Here is a 5,923-nt window from a genome sequence, read left to right as displayed (position 1 = left end):
GTGGCAGTGGTGGTGGTACACCTAGGGCAAAGAAGAGTCCTCCCTCTTCTCCTGCAATCTCTGGAGGGTGCCCTCCTGCTGGTGCCTGAGCTAGGTGTGAGTGGCAGCATTGTCTCATTCTTAACAAAATTTAGGGGATGACTATTTGTGTATCCTTTTGCTTGTTTGTTGTGATACTCTTTGAGTTACTCAAATTTTATGAATCAAGAAGGGGATAAAAGGTATTATAGGCCTTCTAATTCCCATACCTGTTCTTTTTCCTTTCTTCTGCTGTGTATTTTCTTCTCATTTTCTTGTTCCTCTTCATTTTCTTTTGCTACTGCTTCTATTTCATGTTTGTATTCTTGTTTCTTCTCCTGTTTTTGTTTTCTTTCTCCTCACTGTAATCACCATGATTTATAATTCTACACTTGTTTAATTGTGTCATATGTATTTCTTTTATAGCTCATAATTTCTAGGAGAACTAGTCAGCCTTGGGTATCTGCAGTGCCTGGCACAATGTAAATTTTAAACGAATGAACACAAATAAATTGTATTTCCACAATTCTGAATCTTGGTATAGTGGAAAGAATATCACTCTGGAGGTCAAGGGGCTGTAGTTCTTGTCTTCTCCATGAATATTCTTTATGTGCCGCTTGTACCATCTGTGAAATGAGGGATGGGAGGGGGAGCTTGAGGAAGTGGTATTAGATGATCATTAATAGGTTCTGTCAGCATATTCTTCTAGGGTTTTATGAATGTTATAATTGCATTTTAGACTGTAATAACCAAACATTACATATTGACATTTAATTTTTTTATTTAAGTGGTACATGATCAGCATTGTCCACATTTACAATCGATGGAGGAACAATGAAATTCAGTGTTACGTTAATGGACAACTGGTATCTTATGGTGGTATGGCTTGGCATGTTAACAACAAATGATGTAAGTATTTTTCTGTCTGTGTTTTAATTTGTTTGAGAGTATGATCTATCATTACAATATGAGTTGAATAATAAAATAGTTTGGTGGAAACTGAAAACTTTGGAAGTTTTTTTTATTAAACGAATCTTTCATTGTTAAATTTAGTATAAGAAAATTGTTAAAAGACCTGATTGGTGATACAAAAACAGGAACATTTGGCCAAAGTTTTAAGTTTTTTAGATTAAAAAAACCATGAATCCTGTATTCTATTTATTCCAGCATCAAGCACTAAAAAGTGTGGTTTACCCCTTATTTAGATACAGAAAGAAGACCCTAAACAGAAGTATAACATATAGTCACTATTATTAATTACATCGTGATAAATGCTATGGAGAAAATAAAATGGGGATACAGAAAGTGTAGTTGTAGGGAAGGGAGGAGCCGGATGGTCCAGAGATGATTTTAGTAGGAAGAGTTGAGCAAGCGAGATATGTGGGGAACTTCTTCTATTCGGTGGGAACAGTGAGTGCAAAGGCTTTGAGGCGGAATAGGAAAGTTCAAGGAAAAGGCAGTTTGTCTGGAGCAGAGGGAGGTAGAGGCAGAATAATTTTAAGAGATGAGGTTAGGCAGAAATCATTTTGGCCTTCATAAGCAAACATAAGGCCTGGGCTTTCGCATCTTACTCAGCTTAAAAATCCTTGGAAGGTTTTCAGCAGACAAGTGATGTGTGCTTATATTTTAAAAACATCAGTCTGCCTGCAGTATTGAGAATATTTTGAAGGGAAATTACAGAAGCAGGAAGATGACTTAAATGGCTTATTGCAATAAAACAAAGAGATTATATGAGTTTCTACCAGTATGTTAGCAGTGGAAGAAGTGACACAGTTGGATTCTAGGTAGAGAACAACTTGAATTAAAACCTCAAGGGTCCTTACGGTTTCTCTACTTGGGGCTTTCCATTGTCTACATTCTGGCCTGTCAGAGTCAAAGTAAAAGGTTTGTTTTAATGTTGAAAGTACTTCCAAGCTCAATAATATACAACCCTTCAAGCATACCTGGTTTTATAAGAACTTACCTCTTAAACACAATTCATTTCTCAGTTTTGTTTGCATCTCTCTAGGCTTTAATTTCCCAAAGGGCAGGGATTTGCTTATCGTGTCTTGTATTCTTTTAACTAGCACTGTGTGTATGGTCCATAGTTTGTCCCCTAGATCGGGGCCTGGCAGACTACACCCTATGAGCCAAATCTGAGCCTCCCCCTGTTTCTGGTTTTGTGTAAGCTGGGGCCTAAGAATCTTGGCTTTTAATTTTTAAAGGTTTTTTGTTTGTTTGTTTCTTGAGACACAAACAAAATCAAAGAAGAATGGGACAGAAACCAGGTGTGGCAAGCAAAGTTTAAAATATTTTCTGTCTGTCCCTTTATAGAAAAAGTTGCTTTTCCCTGCCGTAGAAACTCATGGTTGTGCCACAACCAATAAATATTTAATAGAATGTTGTTTTCAGAATTAGAATACACAGATGAAATTCTGCTTTTTATCTTCTCTCCAGAGTCTTTTTATTATAGAGTGGAAGAAATCCCAGTGGTCTTCTTGACTCATTCAATGATAAGACAGTATCTTGGAAAAAAAAGACTTCGTTTTTTGGTTATTTGTAATAGTGCCCTAAGAAGTGGAGAATTCTAGATAATGACACATACTTTATGCAGTTAAAGTTTAAGTTCCTATACTTCTAATTAAAGATTCGGTATTCAATGACGACAGTTCTTTTTGCCTTTGTATGCATTCACAATTCTTTTTATTACTTTATTGAAGGACCAAAAGTACTTCTTACATATGTAATTCTTGCTTATTCATTCTAAGGTGTGAAATAGCCTTTGAGGACAGGGGAAGGGAACTGAGCCATGACTGCTTTCCCTGGTTTGGGTGGGTGGGGTGTAAGATGTAGAGGCTGGAAAGATCTTAAGCTTTTGGCTTCTTCAGTGCTGAATTCCTCAGTGTGGAGAGCACTGTACCATCTGCTTCAAGCAGCAGATTATAGTCTTATTGTGTGTTTCATTCTGTGTAGTTCCTACTCACACACGAGCAGGGATTTATTTTCTTTGTGTGTTTTACTAAATATGGAGGAATAGAGGAATAGATTCATAATTTCAAAAATAAAGTTGAATAAAAAAATTAGACCCTATGTTTTCATGATTACATTTTGGAATAGTCATTCCCTTGATTCAGATCAATGTCTCTATATATGGATCATTATACATCATGACAGTTTTAAATTATTTTAACGTTTGTAAATAAATAATTATAAGCTCTTTTGCCTTTATAATATTTGAAAAGTAGGAAGATTGAGTAGGTGGCTATTGTTTTGTTTGCTTAAACGTAAATGTAAAACATGTAATTGGTAATTTTTCCCAAAAAACTTGACTGGCATTTATTATTTAAATAATAAAGTCTTAATTGATGCTTTCTTCTATTATTATTGTTATATTTTAAAATATTCATAAAGGCCGATTTAAGGATTCAAACCTTTTCATCATTAAAAATAATGCATTTTTAATGACTTTTAAAAATAGAGCTATGACAAGTGCTTTCGTGGATCATCAGAAACTGCTGATGCAAATAGCGTATTCTGTGCTCAACCTGTTGCCGTTCAGTGAAGCACTCAGCCCAGCACAGATATTTGCAATTCATCAGTTAGGACCTAGATACAAGGTAATAATAACTGTAATTTTATAAATTCTAGGGAGCGTTTTAGATGTAAAATCTGATGTAATATAATTTTTAGTGAAAATCTTTCTTTAATACAGTTTAAGAGTCATTTCTATTTTTTGGAATGTAGTCAGTTTTTATTATATGTTTCTTTTCGGTTCAAAGGTGCTTTTTTCTCAACTCTTTTCTCTATAAACATTTTTATTCTTCAGAATATTTTCTAATATTGATAGCATGCCTTTTAACAATTCTGAAATAATCTTGTAAAACTGTTTTGCTTAATGTAGTATTTAAAATACAAAAATTTGAAATATATATTACATAATGAACATAATAAAGAACTTGTTAATATTACTGGTAACTCAGAAAGAAGAGTTAAAGATTTAGAAGGAATCTAAGATAATATATTTCATGGGCCTGAAATTATTTAATTTTAGTTTATATTTTTGCTTTAATTGCAGTGAGGAAGTAGGTACAGTAGTGAGTAAACTAATTTAGCAAAACTAATTATGTAATGTAATTTATCATTCTTTCTGTTTTTTAAACTTTAAGAACAAAGACTAGGTAAGATATAGCATGCACATATATGAGTTAGTTTTAAATGTGCGGTACACCTGGCTAGGGGAACATATAAGGGTTCTGTTTAAATCACACTGGGAATTGTGAAGTCTCAAACTACCTGGAGCTGAAAGAATTACACATTATAGTCAAAGTGTTTATAATTCTGAAGGAGTACTTGTCTTGTACGGAAGTGTGGTTTTTTTATTGAACTCAATTTAATTAATGTGAAGATTGTGTAATGGAAAGGAAAAACATTTAAAAAATTCCCTCTTTGGCCTTTGTATTTTTGCATTGGTATTTCTGTTTTTATTTTTGTCATATATGCACACACACACACACACACACATACACACACACACGGATGTATATATATAGAGCGAGAGAGGAAAGTTTGAATTAAAAGATCTTTTTTAAAAGATTGTTTTAAAAGATTATATTTTTTAAAAGATTATATTAAAAGATCTTTTTTTCTCAGTGACTTTAATAACCATGATAATATTGAAGGATAATAATGCTATTATTTTTATGTCAAGGTAACAATATTTGCTATCATATATTTTCCATATCATTTTTGTTTTTGTCTTAGTAGCTCTAGAAATGAATTTGTGCTTGTCCAGCTACTTTTTCTTTCATGGGTCTTTTTGTTGAGTTTGCATCCTGGTTCTGCCATTGCTGATCTTGCATAGGAATATTTTTGTAATTCACATTTTTTATTAATATGCTGCCTGCTTTTCTTTTCTACTTCTTTGAGTTGTTTCATAAAATGCTTGCAGTGTCTTTTTAAGCTCTAATAGAATGACATTAAACAGAGTGACAAGCAAACAAATGAAATATAAAAAGGTAGAGTATCAAGAAAATACAAATCCAATATGATTGCTAATGTGAAATTTCAGAATTGATGGGAGCTTCCTGGCAACATCAAGGAAAAGGGCTGAATATAAGCAATTTTGTAATTCTTCTATTCACAGAGAAGCAAACTTTGTCCTGAACAGCTTTGCAATCTCTGTAGTTTGTAGTATTCTTTTCACACGTCTTTCTCGTCATTCTTTTTAACAACAGTGATAATGAGCAGTAACCTGGTCATTATATGTGCGCAGCTCATGTGACGTAGTGTATCCTTAATATCCTAACCACAGTGTAGAGTACCTAAAGTCAGAACTTTTAGGAGATATACCTGTAAATTTGGGCATTACATCAGATAGTATTTTTTTAAGTTTTGAAAGTTCTCAGCTTACTGCACCCCTTGTTGTTAGTGGGGGTTGATGATAAATCCACAGGTACATGCATTTTCTCAATTTGTAAATTCTATAAGTACAATTGCACCATAACAGGCATCAGCAAAAATTTTTTATATTAAAAACCTTTTTTTTTTTAGAAATTCAGAGAACATAGAGAAGGAGGAATGCAAATGATCAGATTGTGTTTTGACAGAAGAAAAGCTGAGTAGTTCACACGTAGTCAAAATTATCTTGCTAAAGTCACTCTCTGAGTGAAGGGGGGTAGAGGGCTACAGCGGAACTTTTAAGGTATAGAGAATATAATAAGTAATGGACATTTGGATAAATCAGAAATGGAGTTTAAATTACTTAGTGTTGTATAATAACTTAGTATTTATATTTATTGCCTTCAGTTATATGGAACTTTTCATTGTAATGGTCAGACAATATTTATGATTCTGAGCTTAGTGTAGATAGCATGTCAACATATAGGCTTCAAAATTAATAAAATAAGTTAATTCTACCTTCAAATAA

This window comes from Gorilla gorilla, chromosome 16 (assembly GCF_029281585.2).
Source record: "Gorilla gorilla gorilla isolate KB3781 chromosome 16, NHGRI_mGorGor1-v2.1_pri, whole genome shotgun sequence".
NCBI classification, from domain to species: Eukaryota; Metazoa; Chordata; class Mammalia; order Primates; family Hominidae; genus Gorilla; species Gorilla gorilla.
Note: the sequence above shows the minus strand (reverse complement) of the source record.